The sequence below is a fragment of the Mytilus galloprovincialis genome, chromosome 12, assembly GCF_965363235.1.
Source record: "Mytilus galloprovincialis chromosome 12, xbMytGall1.hap1.1, whole genome shotgun sequence".
Lineage (NCBI taxonomy): Eukaryota > Metazoa > Mollusca > Bivalvia > Mytilida > Mytilidae > Mytilus > Mytilus galloprovincialis.
Window position 1 is genome coordinate 57,613,131 of NC_134849.1, and position 21,610 is coordinate 57,634,740.

At 31.4% G+C, this 21,610-nt stretch overlaps 1 protein-coding gene and 1 long non-coding RNA gene across 2 annotated transcripts in view; both read left to right on the top strand.

The window, feature by feature from the left end:
* Window positions 1-12,218: 12,218 nt before the first annotated feature.
* The window catches only part of LOC143053718 (uncharacterized), a 65,018-nt gene continuing 55,626 nt past the window's right edge, over window positions 12,219-21,610 (top strand). Inside the window, exon 1 of the mRNA XM_076226504.1 lies at window positions 12,219-12,369. The gene's annotated coding sequence lies outside the window, so the exon portion shown is untranslated. The remainder of the gene's footprint in view (window positions 12,370-21,610) is intronic.
* On the top strand, window positions 12,766-14,753 carry LOC143054357 (uncharacterized). Its single transcript, XR_012971645.1, has 2 exons — window positions 12,766-12,930; window positions 14,282-14,753. It is a non-coding gene; the product is annotated as an uncharacterized LOC143054357 (long non-coding RNA).

Below are 21,610 nucleotides of genomic sequence, written 5' to 3' on the forward strand. Positions count from 1 at the left end.
TGTGGATTTTCATTAATCATGATTCACCAAAAGCCGAATATTTGAAAGCCAATGGTTTATAAAAACTGCAATAGCTGATTAAAAATTAACGAAGATTGTTCAAAATTGTACCTTCAATAATTTCATCTGCCGACATAATTGCAGGTAATAAAAAGTCGTAAATAAAAAAAAATCTGAAAGCAAATATTCAACAATTTTATGCCTTAACGTACAGTAAAACATATATTAATACTCAACCCTAACATACTATTTGGCTTAATGCGAGTTGATTATTTTTCAATGTTTCTCCTAAATGATGGTCGTTTGGAACATATCAAAAATGTATGGTTGATAAATCTTTAACTTAATTTCTGCATACCATTATCAGAGTAACAAATGAAATAATATTTTTTGTAGTAAACTTTATATAACAACTGAGTTTATTAACATGGTTATGCATGTGCTCAGTACTTTTAAAATAATTTGATAAAAGTTCGTCTAAATATTTGAGTTACGGTCATCTTTCAAAGTTACGACCATCTTTTGTCGATTACGACCATCATCCAAAATACTATAGTTAACATTACGACCATCACAAGTTAAAGTTACGACCATCATGCTCGAATTTTTGAATGACTATTTTACGAAAATTGGAATGATTTTATGCGTCAAATTTGGTTTCAAAAACAACGCACTCACGATATGAGTATATGACACAAGCGGTTTGACTCAAATGAACCTTTTACTGCCCGAAAATCGGAAAAGAAAAACTTATCCCTAGAGTTGTGTCCCATATTCAGATGGTCGTAACTTTTACCACCAGTGATATCAATAGTTCAATAATGAATATATATTGAAAATTGTCTTTAAAAAGACATGCTAAAAGCAAAATATAGTAGAAATATAATTTGTGTGATCTGAACTGGTTGAAAGTCAGAGCATAAATGACTGAACAATTGAATAGTTATTATCAGGTGAGTTAAATGTTAATCTGAAATCCTGAACTTCATAAAATTTCTTCTTAAATTGGATACTAATTACCAACTGATTATAAGGTAATTCAATTAAATGTATTTGATGTCTCAGGTGTGAAAACTTTAATGACATGTTATTTGGCTTGATTGGTGATTACAACAAGACTTGTGTCAAAATTAGATTAATTTGATTAAATATCATTACTTCTAATATGCATTGGTGAACTCGCTCACATAAACATTTTGGGCTCATTGTTTTTACTTTAAAGTTTATTTTTCTTGTAAAATATTTATTTAATCTCACAAATTATTTCATTTCATGGACAGATATATTATAAAAATGAAGAGATATTAAAACTTGTGTTGATCAGTTCAATATATTTAGATAATAATATCGGCGAATGTTAATTCCCTCAGATCAACTTTTTTTTTTAAGAACAACATTTAACATATTTGATATAAAGTTTATATTTTCATATCAAGTACTTATTGATCTCTCAGATTTCATAAATTTGATAAAATAAAAGAGATATAAACACTTGGGTCTACCAACTTATATTAAGGCATATAACGGCGAATGTTTGTTCCGTCCGGTCATCTTTTTTTGAAGAAAAACATTTTTATTTACTATAAAGTTTATATTTTCATATCAAGTATTTATTGATCTCGTAGATTTCTTAGTTTCGTGTAAAAATATTGTAAAACAAATAAGATATTGACACTTATTTGTATCAGTTCAATCAAGGATTTGTATAGTACAAATCCTTGGTTCAATATAATTAACGCGTACATCGGCGAATGTGAACACCGTCCGGTCAACTTTTTTTGGAGACAAACTTTTTTTTTCACTATAAAGTTTATATTGTCGTATCCAATATTTATTATTCTCACAGATTCCTGAATTTCATGATAAAATATTGTAAAACAAAAGAGATATCAACACTTGTCGTCGACCAGTTGAATATATATAGCGTATATCGGCGAGGGTGAATACCGTCCGGTCAACTTTTTTTGCAGATTTGTTTTCTTTTTTACTTTAAAAGTTATATTTTCGAGTAAAATATTATTCCATCTCACAGGTTCCTGATTTTCATGGACAAATATTGTAAAACAAAAGAGATATTAACACTTGTCGTCGACCATTTCAATATATATATAGCGTATATCGGAGAGGGTGAATATACCGTCCGGTCAACTTTTTTTTGAGAAAAACACGTTTTTTTGCAATCAAGTTTATATTTTCGTGTAATATATTTATAAATCTCACAGATTCCTGAGTTTCATGGACAAATATTGTAAAACAAAAGAGATATTAACACTTGTCGTCAACCAGTTGAATATATATTTAGCGTATATTGGCGAGTGTGAATACCGTCCGGTCAACTTTTTTTGCTCAAAAATAATTATTTTTCCTCTTTTTTTTATATATTCATAAAATATAGTTTAATATCTTTCAGGTTTACAAATATTAAACAAATCTATCGGATAACAAAAAAGTTATGACTATTTATATGTCGTCCGGTCAACCGTCCTGTCACTATCCGGGCAATCATCCTGTCATTAGTGCAACCCATCGCCGAGTATGTTTGCAAATTTCCGCGGATTTGCCTCTGCGGATTAAGCGTGGTATCAGAGCGATAATATTTTATTTATGAAATTGATGAGTATAACTTTCGATAACTTTCGATAGAAAGTTAGAAATTAAATATTCATATCCGACCTCATCACTAAATTGATCATGTTAGTCATTGGACGTCAGAGTAATCTCGGACTAATCACGTTTGTGTGTCCCATATTATTAACTTTCTCTTCCGTGTACATGAAATACCTGTTCAGTTTCCTATTGTGATGTATTTTATTCTACTATTATTTCATTGTAATAACAACAAATTGCTTCGCTGAGCGCAGCTGTGTACGACCGCATATGTCCCGGGGATGAACCCTGAAAAGTTGGGACCAAAATGGACACACTATTCACGCTTGATACTGGTTTGAATTTGGATTGTAATTAAATATTTGACACATAATAGGTTTCTGCTACAGAATAACTGTAGTCAAAGAACCCCAAAAAATGGTTATACGATTTGAATTTATATACATTTTTTTGCTTTTGTGCAATGCACTATGCTTTTGCGAATTGACCACCTCCCACCTAAATAAAACTGACCCCGTTTTTTTGCTTTGTGTAATACACTATCCTGATGAATATAACCCACCCCCCCCCCCCACCCCCCCCCAAAAAAAATAAAAAAATAAAAAATATTTGAAGAAATTTTCTTTTTAATTTCTAAAATCTGAAAATTCCCCCCCCCCCCCACAAACTCTTATTTCCTTCTCCCCTTCACAAACTATTATTTCCCCATCCCCCTTTTTTCATATACCCTTTCCCTTATTCCAAAAAAAATGATTCCCTCAAGATATAGACTAGTCAAAATCTCAATTAAAATTTCTAATAAAGTTAGCAACCATAATTACCCTTTTAAATACATCATACAAGCTAAAGTCTTAAAATATAAAATGAAATACAAAGTCATGACTGAAATAATTATTAATTAATAGTAACTTTTAAAAATAAATTGACAGCTAATCACTTCAAGACAATTTGCTCATGAAATTTATCTGAGTATCTTATCTTAATATCTGTACCAGCCTTCTACGTCGTTGTTAGTTTTAGTGGGTTAGTTGTACACACACGAAACCAAATAGACTTTAGTTATCTGATAGCTAGAAGGCGGTGGTAACATGTTTTGCGGACATAACAGACGAAAAAAAACATGATAATAAATAATGTATTTACAAATTATACGTTAAGAATAATTAAAGTGAAACATTATTTCAAGGACAAGGACAAGGACAAGAGACAAAATAATTTTATTAACCAATCATGTTAAGATACCATGAGATGAGATGAGATGAGATGAGATGAGATGAGATGAGATGAGATGAGATGAGATGAGATGAGATGAGATGAGATGAGATGAGATGAGATGAGATGAGATGAGATGAGATGAGATGAGATGAGATGAGATGAGATGAGATGAGATGAAACACAAAAGACAAGAGACAAAAAGTCAAAAGACAAAAGACAAAAGACAAAGACAAAAGACAAAAGACAAAAGACAATAGACAATAGACAAAAGACAATAGACAAAAGACAAAAGACAAAAGACAAAAGACAAAAGACAAGATAAGATAATTGTATCCAACCATGGTAAGGTACGACACGATAAGAAAAGAAACAATGAGACGAGACGAGACGAAACAAGACGAGATGAGACGAGATGGTGATAAGATAAGATAAGATAAGATTAGACTAATCACGATACGATACGGTACAATACGATAACCCTCTTCACAAGTGGGGCGAAAATTACATGATAATAAATAATGTATTTACAAATTATACTTTAAAAGAAAGTGAAACATTATTTCAAGGACAAGGACAAGGACAAGATATTATCATTTTATTAACCAATCATGGTAAGATACGATACGATAAGACACGACACGATAAGACACGATAAGAAAAGATACAATGAGATGAGATGAGATGAGATGAGATGAGATGAGATGAGATGAGATGAGATGAGATGAGATGAGATGAGATGAGATGAGATGAGATGAGATGAGATGAGACACAAAAAACAAAAGACAAGAGACAAGAAACAAGAAACAAAAGACGAAAGACAATAGACAATAGACAAAAGACAATAGACAATAGACAAAAGACAAAAGACAATAGACAAAAGACAATAGACAAAAGACAATAGACAAAAGACAATAGACAAAAGACAAAAATCAAAAGACAAAAATCAAAAGATAAGACAAGAGACAAGAGCAGGAGACAAGAGACAAGAGACAAGAGACAAGAGACAAGAGACAAAAGACAAAAGACAAAAGACAAAAGACAAAAGACAAAAGACAAGAGACAAGAGACAAAAGACAAATGATTTTTTTGAAAGTGAGGCGAGTTGGTGAAAAGAAGGGGCGAGATAATTCAGCCATGAACCCGTTCGGTCGTTTGTCGTTTCGGTCATACACCTGCTCGGCCTTGGTTGTTTCGGTCCATTATACTTTTTTCATTCCATAGAAAGAATTAAGTGGGAAGTAGGCATTTCTTTATCCTATTTGAGAAGACTTTCGTAATAAAGGTAATTGAAGGTGAAAATGCAGCATAAGCTTGTGCTCAGCTTGGTGCCTATAACACTCTTTCAAAACATAATGATATTTGAAATATATTCCAAATTACAACTTCAAAGGCAAACAATGTAGACTAATTATCACAGCAATCCTAGAGTGCAAAAAAACCTAGCCTAATAGAGATGACCAGGATATTGACGAACGAACGTACGAAAGCGTAACTTGACGAATCGTACGAAGCGGGAGCGGCAGTTTATACATATTAATGAATTAATCCGACATCAAATCGTCAAAGTGAAAGAAATTGCATGGTTCTGCATGTAGTTTAAAGAAATATTACCTGTTTATAAGTTTACTCCAATCATTAATAATTTAATGTTTGCTACAATAGAAAAAGGTACCAGGGGCGGATGCAGGAATTTTCGAAAGGGGGGGGGGGTGCTAACCCAGGGCACCCAGGGCAAAGGGGGGTGCAAAACATATGTCCCGATACAAATGCATTGATCGGCAAAAATGAAGGGGGGTGCGCACCCCCGGAACCCCCCCCCCCCTGGATCCGCCACTGTTTACAGACTGCTATTATTCAATATACCACGTCATAGGAGGTGCATACTGGTGAGGGTCCAATCTTTGAGTACTACGGGATATAACCCTAGAAAAATTGGACCAGATCATCCAACCCACGCACACTGATGGACCTAAAGTACATTTCAACTGGCTGAGTATCACATTATGGCTCACAAAAATAAAAAAAAATCAGACAATATAAATAAAACATCATTTTGAATTCTTGAGACAATTACATTGTGTGACATTTGTCCAACTGCTATGGCTTCATGTAAAAATCGACAATTAAGAACAAAGTTCTTTTTTTTTTATTTTTTTAATTTCCACATTTCAAACGTCAAAAATAATGACATGAAAGGCTTATTATTGGGAAGAACCGAAATACATTGTTTTCTCGCCGAAACTCCAAAGTGAAGACCAGTTACTTGGCAAAATTGATGGACTGCAATTTAATTCCTTCATGGAGGTGTGTAAACGAGGATCTACCAACCCACCAACTTTCACGTGTATCTGAAATCAATTTTAAGGAGTTGCGATGCTAAGGTTTATATTGGACCGAGTAAAATTCTAAAGTGCTCTTACACTTATAAAGTATTTTCCCAAAGTTACTGGTCTTTGGAACTTTGGAGTATCTGTGACAAGTTGCATAATATATACATTCAAACTTTTAAGTTCAATAGGGACTCTAAGAGATCTCAATGAACCGGAGCATCCTATCTACATTGAAGTTTCACATCATTGTCAGGATCTTTATAAAGTTTAGACAAAAAACACTTTTCATTTATATGTGTTAGAGTCTAGTATGACGTCCGTTTTCACTGAACTGTTGCATAATTTTATCGAGGGGCCTGCGGAGGCCCTCCTCCGAATACGGTATTTCTCGCGGAGTTAAAGACCTTTGGTGGCCTTCGGCTGTTATCTGCACTATGGTCGGGTTGTTGTCTTTTTGACATATTCCCCATTTCCATTCTGAATTTTAATTAGAAATAATTTTTGCTGATTTTATTTTGTAACAGCGGTCCAGGTTTTGGCCTAATGGTGAAAGGAGAATATGTCAGGAAATCACAAGGCTTGCAATTTCAAGGGACCATTTTGATTATTTTATGTATTGTTATTTTGTGATAATTTAACAGAATTACAGCGGATTGCATTGAGTGTGTAGGTAAAGGTAGAATCTTTTGTTAGCTTGCTTGTTAGTCATTATTATGTAAGGTATACTACCCTCCTTTTATTATAGATCAAAGTACGGCCTTCAACACGGAGCCTTGGCTATAATGTATGGGTTTTTTTTCATAAGCTTGGCGAGATAAAAAACAATTAAGATATATATATTTTTTTGCAATAATAATGTTGTTCTAAGCATGAATAGTGAACTAAGAAATTGTAACAGAGTTCACGTTGGTAGCACTAGTAGTTAAGCGTTAATAGGTAATTTGTAAAAACATGGACAATCTGATATTTAAATCAATAAAAATTACAAAAAAACACCAATGAAAAGAACAAAGGGGAAAGGGGGGTCTACATCACAAACGCTATTGGTCATTTTGATATATATATTAGTATCTGCATTTATCTTATAAATCTGTCGTGAGGTTTGAAAGTGATCTTCAAAGTCGTCATTTGCATTGTTAATGGACCAATTAAGATCAATTAAGCCTTGTATGAAATCTGATGACCAGTTTAACACTAAACAGATTGCCACATCAGAGGTTGACAGGTATAAACAAAAGACTACCATATGAATTTAAGGAGGGGTACATTTGAAAAGGGCAGGACATGAATGTGGAGTAAAAAAAGGCGGATGACAATTTATGTAATAAAAAAGTCAGGACAAACTTATATAAAAAGGCAGGACCAATAGAGTGAAAAATAAAAAGGACACAGATTACACTTAAAAAAATGCAGGACAACATTTAACATACTGCCCCCCTCCTCCTTTTAAAAAAACATTTTCGAACGGGTTAAAAAAATATATATAACCTGATCGATGAGATTTCATATAAAACTTGAATACTCAATTAAAAAGACAGATAAAGAAACGATCCCACAACATTACATATACATATTGTTTCAGAGCATCTAAATTATGCACTCATATCTGTATGAGTATAGTAAAGGTTGTCGGTGCACTCGAATACTCCTGTTTGTATTGTACATTTCATCATGCGTTCAACAATAATAAAAACTACATGTATACGATTTCGCATCATATGTAACACTTTTATACGTCTTTTATCTATAAACCACGAAAACCATTTAAAATTAATATATTTAATGCATTTCTCTTTATTATCGTGATTGCATCCAAATACAATTCAAACATATTAACCATTACATAACAACACCTTTTAGTTTTAAGTACGTTTGTAAACATACAATTACCGCTCCTAATACGTTCGTTCGTCGAGATAGGTTCGTTCGTCAATATCCTGGTCATCTCTATTTAGCCATGGTTATGTCCGTACTAAAATACCGTGCTGTCATCTGGGACCCATTCACCATTAGGGAAATACAAAAAATAGAAAGCATACAGAAAAGAGGAGGCTAGCACGTTTCATCCTGCATGATTATAAATCCAGAAAAACCGGGTGCGTCACAAATATGCTTTCTAAGCTGAAACTACCACATCTAAGTTCAAGAACGAAGGAAACATCAGAGGCTGACTATGTTCTACAAAGGGGTTGAGGGATTGGTGCCGGCTATTAATCCAACTGACTATACTTACAAGAGATCAGAAACAAACGACAAGTTAAAGCAAATAAACTTTAGTGACTTTCAATTCACAAACATCATGGAAAGACAAGAAACCAGAAATAGCCGATCATACAAATTGATTAACTGCAAAACAGAAATCCGAACGAACTATTTTTAGCCCAAAACAATTAATAGTTCAGTGGAACCATCTGGTTGAGGAGATTGCATGCCAATCGGACCCTGCACTGTGAAACCATGGAAGTAATATTTAAATATTACTTCCATGGTGAAACGTATAGATACAGATACACACCAAGGCCGAACGGCTGCATGGCCGAAACGTCTTGTTTCCGAATTGCCAGTCGGGCGATTTGTCCTGCTTCACAATTGAAAATGTTAAAAGACTATTATCATTATTTACAGAAAAAAATATATGTACAAAAAAGTGGATCCGTACCATAAATCTGTGAAGACTTAGTCAGGAGACTTGTTACCTAAAATATGTGAAGGCACTGGCTATACGGTTACATGGAAAATATTATTGTTACATCGGAGACTAATTGCCAGAATGAAAGGTTGGGTAAGCAACCCGGCGATTAATTACCTATGTAACAATAATTATTGAGGTCACGATTACATTGCGTTATTGTTATATTTATTCACGTCAATGTACACTGGGACTAGTAAACTAAAACTTGAAAACTTTATTTGAATTTTACAAAATTGCATACAATTTAAAAAAAAATGCAATATTACAGTTTCTACAAATCCAATCTGTTGTTTTTGTTCTGTCTTAGTCCAACGAATCTTGGTGAAACCAAGCAGTCATCGCAAACGAGTGATGCAGCAATATCCACTTCAGTAATTTCATACTCTAAATTTAACTCTTGCGAGTGTTAACTTGTGCTATGTTTTAAGTGTACTATATGCTTTTAACTTACTGTATACATATATATATGTCATTTATGGTATCTTACTATGCACAAGGACGTATATGTTAGTTATACGTCCTTGCTATGCATTATATGTTTAAAACTGTGTTGTTTTCAAGACGTTTGTATGTGTGTATTGTCCCAGCTAACACATAATATTTTCATGATATTATTGACTGGTTATATATATGTTTTTCAAAAATATTTACCAAAAAATATTTTAAAGACACTTTTTTTACATCAGAAATTATGCATTAATGATATTTTAACAATAATATTTCGTCCCAATGTTTGATTGCTAATATAAACACATTTTTTGTAAATATTTTTTTATAATGAATAATAAATATTCTTTGCTGATGTTTTTAAAACGTTAAATAGACAGTTTTATAAATGAGAACAATTGTATGTCGAGGAGATATTTCTTTGCAATATTCAATCAATATCTGATGGACATTTTTATATAACATTTAATATATATATTTTTTAGACGTGTAAAAGAAATATTTATAAAACATTTTTGATTTACATCTATGTAAAGCATAGGTTTGATGTATAATAAAATATCTTTTTGATGTAACATCAAAATACTTTTCTTGTCCTAATCAAAAAAATAAAAATGGTAATATCTAATGAATATTTCAATAACATCATAACAATATATTTTTTCGATTTTATTTAGAAAATATTAGTTAAAGACTGTTTCATAATAGTTTTAAGATAATATGTTTAATAGATATTTGTAAGATGTATGCTAGAAATGTTCTCCAAATGTTTGTCAGTGATATTTGAGTGAAGCACATGTTTGATATGAAAAAAGAAATATTTTATAAACATTTTTACATAATATTTTTAATTGATATTTGTAAGATGTACGACAAATGTTTTTCTTATCTTTGTTAGTTATATTTGTGTTAAGTCCATATGATGTTTGATATGAAAAAGAAAATATTTTTTATATAATTTTTTAATCAGATTAACATGAATGTCTCCTCATGATCATTTTTGATAGAAAAGTCTTAACAATTCTAATCTAACTTAAATAAAAATTCAAATCAAGTCGAAAGAAAAATTATCTAGCGAATAACGATTGTGTTCTAAGAGCATTGAGGACCCAGTAAAAAATCAAAATGATAAAGTCATACCAAATGGGACTACGATAATCTGTGCCTAGAACTAGAAAATTCTTTGTATTTTGCCTAATTCAAAGTTTTTTAAAGTGTTTATAAAAAAATATCATTGATATTTCATGCCGATAAAGAAATATAAGCCAACATTGTGCCAACAATATGCCAACGTATTAGGTACTTATCTCCCCCATTTATACCACATACTTGAAAATTATATTATTCCAATGTTCTAACAAAAAATGTGCTCTTCCTTCTCTTTATCTAACATTTTCAAATTTGTGTAGTCATTTAAATGTATTTACCTAAATGATTGAATAATTTTATGCACACAAAAAATATTTAAAACCAGCCCAAAACAACAAATACAATTTGAATATACTTTCATTTTTTCATTTTTAATCTACTGAATCTACTGAATATACATATTATAATATCAACCAGTAGAATTTATGATTTGAGTTATAATCATTCAATTCTATGCCTCAACTTTTTATTAAAATGAGAATAAGGTTGACAGACTGTATTTAAAAAAAAAACATTAGGTAGACATCAATAAAACATATCCTAGACATTGGAAGAATATTTTGTCCAGATGTTTGAAAGATGTTGTCTGGATATTTTCAATTGAAACTGAATTATATCAAAATTATGTTATTTCAATATAAAATCAAAATATTGAAAACTAATGCTCTTTAAACATTCAGAACAAATATTTCCAGAAAATATGCTATTCACATGAGTACAGCCAGACATATCACGTCAAAAACATGTTTTTGAATGATATTTTCAAATTGGTGATATTTTGCAATATATTTTAAAAATATCAATAAAATGTTTTTGTGCTACCTGGGGTATTGTGTGTGTGTATTGTATTTTGTTATTAAGTCGATTTGAAAAGCTCACTAGAGCTTGTGTTTATGTAGTTTATTGAATATCGACTCTAAATAAAACTTTGAATCTTGAATCTTGAATCGATCGATCAAGAATTTGTATATAAATATCATTGGTGCGATATTTATACTTTCACATGTGAGGTTGCAATATGATTTCATTACCGGAAATTACTGATTTTAATATGTTCACCTCCAATTTCCATATCCAGATTGAAATACCAGTTAGTCAATTTGCCGTTTCGGAATCTAATTCATTCTGGGTAATATTTTCAAAAGCGTACACCACGACGTTTTAATTGGTTTACAACGTTCTACACAATAGGAAATTCAACCAATGACGTTAGTTTTTTTTTCACTTTGGTGTACCAACAATGAGATTACCAACAGTCCTCTAGATTCTGAAAAGGCGAATTGTGTATTGATTTTATCATTTGCCGACATGTTGAAAGTGGTTGAATCGGTGTTTTCATTTTCAGAGTCCAGATATTTTGTGATAGTAATTTCAGAGACATATATATGTCTCTGGTAATTTCATTCTAATTGGATTCTTACTATACAAAACCTTGATTGTACAGATATTGCAGATTATAGATTGGTAAAAAAAATAAGCAACACAAGTATAGAAGGTTTAAGTCTAATTAATCAAGGATTTGTATAGTAATAATTTTTTTCTTACTATACAAATCCTTGAATTAATCTAGCATACATTAAGTCCATTAATGTAACAATAACGCAATGTAAAATAATATATTTATTTTTGTTACATTTCCATGTAACCGTAGCCAGTGCCATATTTTAAGTCATAGTCAGTACTTTGACATGTCTTTTAGCTTTACCATAAAACATGGGTCCCTGTACTAACTTTTAGTATAGGTACCAGATTTATTGTGGCTAAAATAACTTTTCCTAATTTACTGCTTGAATCATGATTGGAGATAACTTATCTTTGCAAAATTTCCAGGCTTGTGTTCTTTATGGCAGTTTATGAAAGCTGTTAATATAATGTATTTACCCTTTTATGTCATGGGTAGAGGACTGTGTTAAAACGAGAAACGAAATTGTAAGTTGTAACGCAATGATGATCGAAACGAGACACGAAACGAAAGTAAAACGAAAAATTGACAAATCGAAACGAAATATTTGATTTTTGATGAACTTACTTTAAAAATGTCTAAAACGGAAGGATTTGTATAGTTAGGGGGGGGGGGGGGGCTTCTTCCTTAACTATTTGATAGGGGCTGCCGCTGTCACCCTTTTCATTAGTCCAAATAATTATGACGTCTTGAAAGGCTATTATAATTTTTTCTTTGACGCCTTACATTGACGATGTAAGGCGTCAAAGAAAAAAATTATAATAGCCTTTCAAGACGTCATAATTATTTGGACTACGTAAGGCGTCAAAGAAAAAATTATAATAGCCTTTCAAGACGTCATAATTATTTGGACTACCCAGAGACATATATACACAGAGATTGGCAACTGTAACAGTGGTCAGCGAAATCTAATCCAAACATCGCATCACGCGAGACTTTAACGAGATCGCCATTTTTATTCTATCACGACAAGTACACCACCTCGCTTCGATTTTTATTTTACATCAAGCATTTCAAAACAGCATAATGTAAGTACATATTTCAATTTCGTATATGAATTACCTTGTTTTATTCAGTTTGTAGTAGTTATTAGTTAAAATATTGCTACGATTAACGTTTAATTGCAGTATATAATAAAGGAAGCTTGGCCGACATGCACGTTATGAAATTTTTTAACCCCTGTCTGTTTACACTTTATAAACTTTTCCGTCTTCAGAGAAATATTGTACTCAGCACATGCATTACTTTCCTATGACAAACTGGATTGGTATATATAGGTTGTTTTATTCATATTTTCAACCACTTTGATGCAATTTACAATTAAAAATCAGTATTATAGCGGCCATGTTTTTTTTTTGCTTCAATATCAAGACAGGCCCCTGTCTGTTTACACTTTATAAACTTTTCCGTCTTCAGAGAATTATTGTACCCAGCACATGCATTACTTTCCTATGACATACTGGATTGGTATATAGAGGTTGTTTTTTTCATATTTTCAACCACTTTGATGCAATTTACAATTAAAAATCAGTATTATAGCGGCCATGTTTTTTTTTTTGCTTCAATATCAAGACAGACCCCTGTCTGTTTACACTTTATAAACTTTTCCGTCTTCAGAGAATTATTGTACCCAGCACATGCATTACTTTCCTATGACATACTGGATTGGTATATAGAGGTTGTTTTTTTCATATTTTCAACCACTTTGATGCAATTTACAATTAAAAATCAGTATTATAGCGGCCATGTTTTTTTTTTGCTTCAATATCAAGACAGACCCCTGTCTGTTTACACTTTATAAACTTTTCCGTCTTCAGAGAATTATTGTACCCAGCACATGCATTACTTTCCTATGACAAACTGGATTGGTATATAGAGGTTGTTTTTTTCATATTTTCAACCACTTTGATGCAATTTACAGTTAAAAATCAGTATTAAAGCTGTAGGCCATGGTGTTTTGCTTCAATATTAAGACAGACCCCTGTCTGTTTACACTTTATAAACTTTTCCATCTTCAGAGAATTATTGTACCCAGTACTTGCATTACTTTCCTATGACATACTGGATTTGTGTATATAGGTTGTTTTTTTCAGATTTTCAACCACTTTGATGCAATTTACAATTAAAAATCAGTACTCAAGCTGTCGGTCATGTTAATTTTCTTCAATATAAAGACAGACCCCTGTCCATGGCTACAGGTTAAACTTGTCCATCTTTAGAGAAAAATTGTAACCATCACATGATTTAATTTCACAAGACATACTAATACTGGATTTGGGTATAAAAATTGTTTTTTTCATTATTTCCACCACTTTGATGACATTTACAATTTTATATATATATTTACATTCAGTATCTGACAGCTTTTTTTTTTAACAGGATCCTGCACGTTATAAAAGAACAAAGATGTTGATCAAATTTACCTAACAGTGCAGCATACAAGAGATAAAATATCATACATGTGCTGAATGTAGGACTCCCAAGTCTTTCTGATTGAAATTAAGAATCCCTGGCAAACAGGAACAACTATTAGTGATGACTTTATCCGAATGTGACGGCACTGTCATGTAGTGGACTGATTACTACTATCAATGTGATACTTAACAATGGTTTTGTAAGAGAGAAAATTACATGTGCTTATCCTGACTGTAAAAACACCATACTATTGTAGTTCATATGCCAAACTTGATGTACATGTGTATGCGATTTTTGTGCAATTGATGGCGAGACCATTGAACTAAAAACAAATACAAGACTCTGCATTCAATCTATTGAATTTGAAGCAGAAGTGATACAGTGGCAGTTGTGCAGATGGATAAAAAAGCAAATAAATATCTTGTGTTCAACTTCATTTGTCTTCTTTATGTTTACAAAGTATACATGTACATAGTTTTTACATACATGTACATGTATAACAATATGATGATGTAGTATGATTGCTAATGAGACAATGATTTACATGTATGACTATCATTGGAAGGCCACTCTATAATATCTTTGTACATCATGAGAATGGAAAATGCTACCCTTGTAGCATAAAGGTAGCATAATGTAAAAAAAGAGAAACTGTTCATTTATCTTACAACACCCCTGTGATATATCTTGACAGTACTAAATAGCAAAATATTTCGTTTCACAAATTCCTTCCTCTCCATGGAAAGTAACATATTTAATTGTTTACATGAAATGACAAAATGTGTAGAAAAAGAAGCAAGAAATGTCCACTCTACTACTGTACACTAGTCGCTCACATTGGTCACCATCTATGATTGTTTCAGTCCTTTAACAAATTGTCAATGGTGCTTATTTATATTTATCTGTTTCAGTTTTCTTCTTTATAATATAACATGTTCTCATTCTGTGATCACTATTTCACCTCTCCTGTTTTGAAAAAAATGTTTATGCTAATATTTTCTGCAATAAATTGAAAAGGCACAGATGCTATGACTAAACAGAAATGTGAGGTATATGTCAATGAGACAACAACCCAACGACAACAATATTCTTTGCACATCTATGAATGTTTAAGAATTCGTGTGAAGGTCAAAAGCACATAACATGTACTTATATATCCATAACCTGGTACATGTATGTACCTATTTCTGCATTCCGTCCTAAAAATAAGTTGTGTGAAGAGACCAAGCAGTTTATATGCTGATAAAAAAGCTGATATTAAAATGAATAACTGTATAACAAATTCCGGGAATGAGACTATTTTATTTAAAACAGATGACATATGTTTTAAATAAAATATATTGGTGGAAAAGGTTTAAACAGAAGCAGGAGATGTCAAGGGGTAATACAAAAAGTACAAGGTCGTGTAACACAGAGGAAAAAAATAACAAATGAAAAGAAAATAACTGCACCGAAAATTACCTTGAACAACATAAACTCACAAAAGATCGTGCACAATTTTAAATCTTTCTAATTTCAAACTCAAGTTTCACTACCCGATAGGAAAGAGTAAAGATAAGAATGTAGTAGTACTCCGGTGATCTATGAAACAAAACATTAAAATTCTACAGTTCAGCAGGGCATTTTTATGTACTTATGATACAAATTGTTTTTAATCAAAGTCTGTGATATCAAGTCTTAAAAAAACTACAAATAATGACAGATTCATATTCAATATTTTATGGCAGCAAAAATAGTGATTTCGACAACACTATAATGTACGTGCCTTTAGGAAAATCAAATTTATGCAAAGGTTCCATAAATAATTTTATTCTAGGTCAAATTGACAATTAAAAATTAAAATTAAATTAAAACAGATATAAAATCAGTTTCTCACGATACAAAATTCTACTGGCTACATATTTTTTATATATGAAAAAGTTGCTTCATTTCTTTTTTTGACATGTTAAAAGACTTTTTGTTTTCCTGATTGAATACTAAAGTATTGGCCAGTGCTTCTGTTAAAATAAAGTTCTGGTCATGGTTAAAATAATATGTCAGAATTTTTTAAGTTTTAAAAACAATTACCAAGTAATAATCCATATAGAACTTCACCTCCGGCAAAATTCAGGTGATTGCAGGGCAATAAATTGCGTAATCGCACACCTGTGAAGCAACAGTCACAACTCTAAGGGACTAATTACCGAAAAATCGGACACACATAATTTCACTGTGTAATTAAGGAGCAAACTATTGCAAAGATATGCGGTAAAGAAAAGTTTCTTGTAATAACAATTGATCATTACCAGATTTGAATTTTAAAATTATATGAAATGCAGAAAAAAATATTTTTCTCAATAAATACATAAAAATGAATATAACGATTTCAAGTATTTAAAAAAAAAAGAAGAAATTATAAGATGATCTGAAATAATTTTCCCTTTGCTTTTCTTGATTATCTATCGAGGTTTTTTATCCCTGACTTGATTACATGTTCTAATATTTATCGACGAGAATCTCATCCCGGGCCGCGATCTTTCACGGGATTTCACGGAGTTGCCAATCTCTGTGTATATATGTCTCTGGACTACCTTTTCATATGATTTCGATTTTAAAAATGAATACCTTAATATATTGCATCTTAAACAACAAAAATCTTTAAACATTCTTTTATACAAATACATATGTTCTTTCTCTAGCATTATAAGTCCTATTGATTGAATAAATCACATATATTTTATTCATTTTTTGAAAGAAAGAAAAAAAATTATATTATATATGTTTTACTTTTTTTTTGTATTACAAATATATCATGATTATGGAGTAACCATTAAACTTCAAAAAAAGGGGGGGGATTCAAGCGTCACTGATCATGCTGATAAGTCTTTTGTAGACAAAATGCATGTCTGGTATATAAAGTTTTATGCCTATAAAAGTATCTATGATGAGTTTATTCAATATTGTCCAAAGAATACTTAGTAAGATAAAAAATAAAATGAAAAAAGAGTATTCGTAACCATTCTGATTCATGGTTATGTTTTTTTGTCCGAGTCAGAAATGTTTTCCCCGCAAAGTGCAAATTGTTTTTTGGTAGTTAAAGTTTTTGGAAGCTATCAATCATTTTTTTTTCTTCAAAATTTAACACTTGATACAAAAATTTGGTATTACTTTGATTTAGTCACATTTCTTTGTGCAAAAGCTGACCTGTGGAAGTCATTTTATGATAAATTAAAATCTGACATAAACTGACCTGTACAAGTCATATTGTGTTGAGTGCAAGAAGGGAGACAACACTTACATCAAATTATATCCGACCTATGGAATTTATTTTATTTTGACTTGTTTATTTCAGAGCTCTGACTGCTAAGGGGGAGATTATACTTAGACAATTTAATTCTATATGGAATGTACAATAAATTAACATATTTTGTTCTGTAACAAGAAAATGAGCAAGATGAATTTTTCTTTCAGATTTTATCTCTCATTCTCATCAAGCAAATGACAAAATAAAATATTCTGAATCCAGATTTTTCCCATACAGGTCAGCTTTTGCACAAAGAAATGCGACTTAATTTAAGTTAATTCATATTATAATAAGATTTATCCTGCAATCAGCCATCTATTGTAAAAATAACAGGTATACAAATAAATGTTTGCAGTACATGTACATAGACAAATGGGATTTTCATTGTCCATGAAATTACACTTAAATGATTAGTAAAGACATCTGCAATGGGCAGACAAATTAAAATTCTATTAGAACAAAGAAATCCTAAGAATTAAAGAAATGAAGATAAGATGACTTTTTCACTTGAATAAGTAAAAAAATTTGAATGTCTAAGGGACATAACTATGTCAATCAATACTTTACCTATATGGGTCAGAATTTACTGTCATGAAATTTTTGTTACATCCAAAACTGTCTTTTTAGAAAATTTAAAACTACTCATAAAATGAAAAGGCCACTGTAAATTAAACCTAGGGATCAAGGCCTTTCCATTTCTGTATGCAAAAAGATAACTTGTTCATGCAACATGATATTAGTGGCATTTTTTCATTTCATTGAATGATGTAACACAGACTCCAAAACTTCTTGTAAATACTGGTTTTCAGAAATTCTATGAACAATTTAACATCTGTGTAGGGTTAAGTCTGTTCATTATCTCTAAACAGATTAAATACTAGCAGTATTCTGTCTAATTTTGAACCATATTCTAGAAATTTCACTTTTAAACTCATGGATGTAACAGGACACTATTTCGGTTTTCTTTTCATGTTTCTGAATATACCACAATCAATTTTTGGTGAAAGGTTACAGGATATCAGAAATGCATGGTGCAGATGAAAAAAAAAGTTGACTAAATCCAATTGGGTCCTCATACTTTTTTTTATTATAAACTATTTTTCAAATTTGTTGTCTTTGTTACATCAAAAATTGATTTAGTTTCAGTGTTACACCATATACTGCAGTATCTATATTAGCTTATCTTTTCATGGACCTTTCCTAGTATTAATATTGTGGTGCAATGTGAGCTAATCTCCGTGTGTAAATTGGGTTACTTTTATTCATGAATTTTTCATTAGCCTAAATTTTGACAAACAATTCAAGGGTGTAACAATGAAACCATATTCTATATGGACTTATTGCAGCAAAATGGTTGTACCATTCTTCATCTATCATAAATCTGTTTACATCAAACTTAGCCGTACCAAATTTGTCAGGTTAACAATCTTGATGATATCAGATTTAGAAATAACAAATTAAAATTAATCACAGTAATCCTTCATTACGTGTATATTTATGTGGTAAATATAACTGAAATATTTCATGTACATGATGTAACTAATGTCTGGTTTGCACTTCCTTCAATTTTGCAACCTTGTTTTCTTCCATTGAAAGTTGAAAAGACTGCATGTGTTGAATATGGTTGTACATTAGTATGACATTATGTCATAAATTTTTCAAAACATCAATTGAATATTGCTATTATGTTAATTGGTTCTCTTTTATTTAATTTATTAGTGTTGTATATAAGATGTAACAAATTGACACTATTTTCATGGATGTCCAACACTTGCATATTTGAAGTACTTCTAGGAAAAACCGTCCATGCACAACATTATACCCGAATGTTGGAACAGTTTATCTCCGGGTAAATCTGCATGTTTTTGACAGGGAACATCTCAAAGCTGTTTTAAGTAACATTTTTTGGATGTAACATTTATGACACAAAATGTTACATCTTCAATTTCTGCAAATATAACCTATTTTCTCGTTTTAATATGACATGTATACCCTGTTAAGCACCATTAAATAGTTATCTAACACCCCTTATTGATATTAATGAATATCTTTATTTGAAAAGCACTTTACGCCCATATGGACCAATGGCTTAAAACATTATACATAATATACAGTTTACATAAAACAATGAAAATAAACAATGGACACACTTTGAACTATAATTTGTCTTTTTTTTTTTAAATCAATATATATATATATATATATATATATATATATATATATATAAGAGATTCAAATTATATCAAGGACTCCCTGCCCTCAGTCTTAGTGACTTTTTTAAAAAGGAGCCTAATTTGCAAGTGTCCTGTTTTGTTTCAGGATTGAGAATATGTTTTAATTTATCTATATCATTTAAGTTATTATATTTATTTTCATTTAAAAATTCTTTTCTTAATTGTTCATTTATTTTACATTTAAAAAAGAAATGAAACTCATCATCTAGTACATCACAATGTGTACATAGTCTTAAATCTCTGGGAATTTTCCTGTATCTTCCAGTTTCTATTAATAAGCAGTGGTCACTTATTCGAAATTTAGAAATTAGTTGTCTATATTCAAAGTTTTGAGAAAGTAGGTATGGTTCAAAGTTATAGCTTTTCTTTATTTTTTTAAAAAGTTGGAGTTTGCTATTCTCTTGTAAATTTAAAATTTTATCATTATATAAATTTTCATAGGAGTTTTCTAGATTTTGTTTGTATATTAGCCTATTATTTTTAAGGTCTTTCCTCTAGGCGAGGAAAGACCTTATTGTTTTTCTAATGTTTTTTTTTCCTTTTTTTTTTCCTTCCAGCATTTGTTTGGCACGCCCTCCTATCGCTTCTATTGGAATTATCAATACCAAATTTGAACCATCGATAGACCTCATCATGAACTTTTACCAGATGAACTTTTGTAGGATTTCATCATCCCCTTTAAAAGTTATCTCCCTTTTTAACCGGATTTTTGTGACAAAAATGTCGGTTATTGATTTGGGGATGTACGGCGGGCGGCCGGGCGGTCGGGCGGTCGGGCGGGCGGGCGGTCGGGCGGGCGGGCGGCAATCAAATGTTGTCCGTGCATTAACTAATGAACCGTTCAACAAAAGCTTTTAAAATTTTAATATGTTATTACTGACAACTATACGAAGGTCAAGTTCAATAATGGCGATTTTGACTTTTACCGTTCAGGAGTTATGGTTCTTGAAAGGCGGCAATCAAATGTTGTCCGTGCATTAACTCATGAACCGTTCAACCAAAGCTTTTAAAATTTTAATATGTTATTACTGACAACTATACGGAGGTCAAGTTCAATAATGGCGATTTTGACTTTTACCGTTCAGGAGTTATGGTTCTTGAAAGATTGAAAAATGGAGTTTTCAGTCGTGTCCGTGCATTTACTCATGAACTGTTCTACCAAAGCTTCCCAAATTTTATTATGTTGTTACTGATGACAGAATAGAGGTCAAGTATAATAATGACGATTTTGACTTTTACCGTTCAGGAGTTATGGTTCTTGAAAGATTGAAAAATGGAGTTTCCAGTCGTGTCCGTGCATTTATGCATGAACTGTTCTACCAAAGCTTCCGAAATTTTAATATGCTGTTACTGATGACAAAATGGAGGTCAAGTTCAATAATGACGATTTTGACTTTTACCGTTCAGGAGTTATGGTTCTTGAAAGATTGAAAAATGGTGTTTCCCAGTCGTGTCCGTGCATTTTCTCATGAACCATTCAACCAAAGCTTATGAAATTTTAATATGTTGTTACTGATGACAAAATAGAGGTCAAGTTCCATAATGACGATTTTGACTTTTACTGTTCAGGAGTTATGGTTCTTGAAAGATCGTAAAATGGCGTTTCCATTCACGTTGTTGCATTTACTCATGAACCATTCAATCTAAGCTTTTCAAATATTATTATTTCAAAATGTTGATACTGATGACAAAATAGAGGTCAAATTTGATATTGATGATTTTCACTTTCACCATTCATCAGTAATGGTTCTTGTGATATTGCCAGGACACAAATAA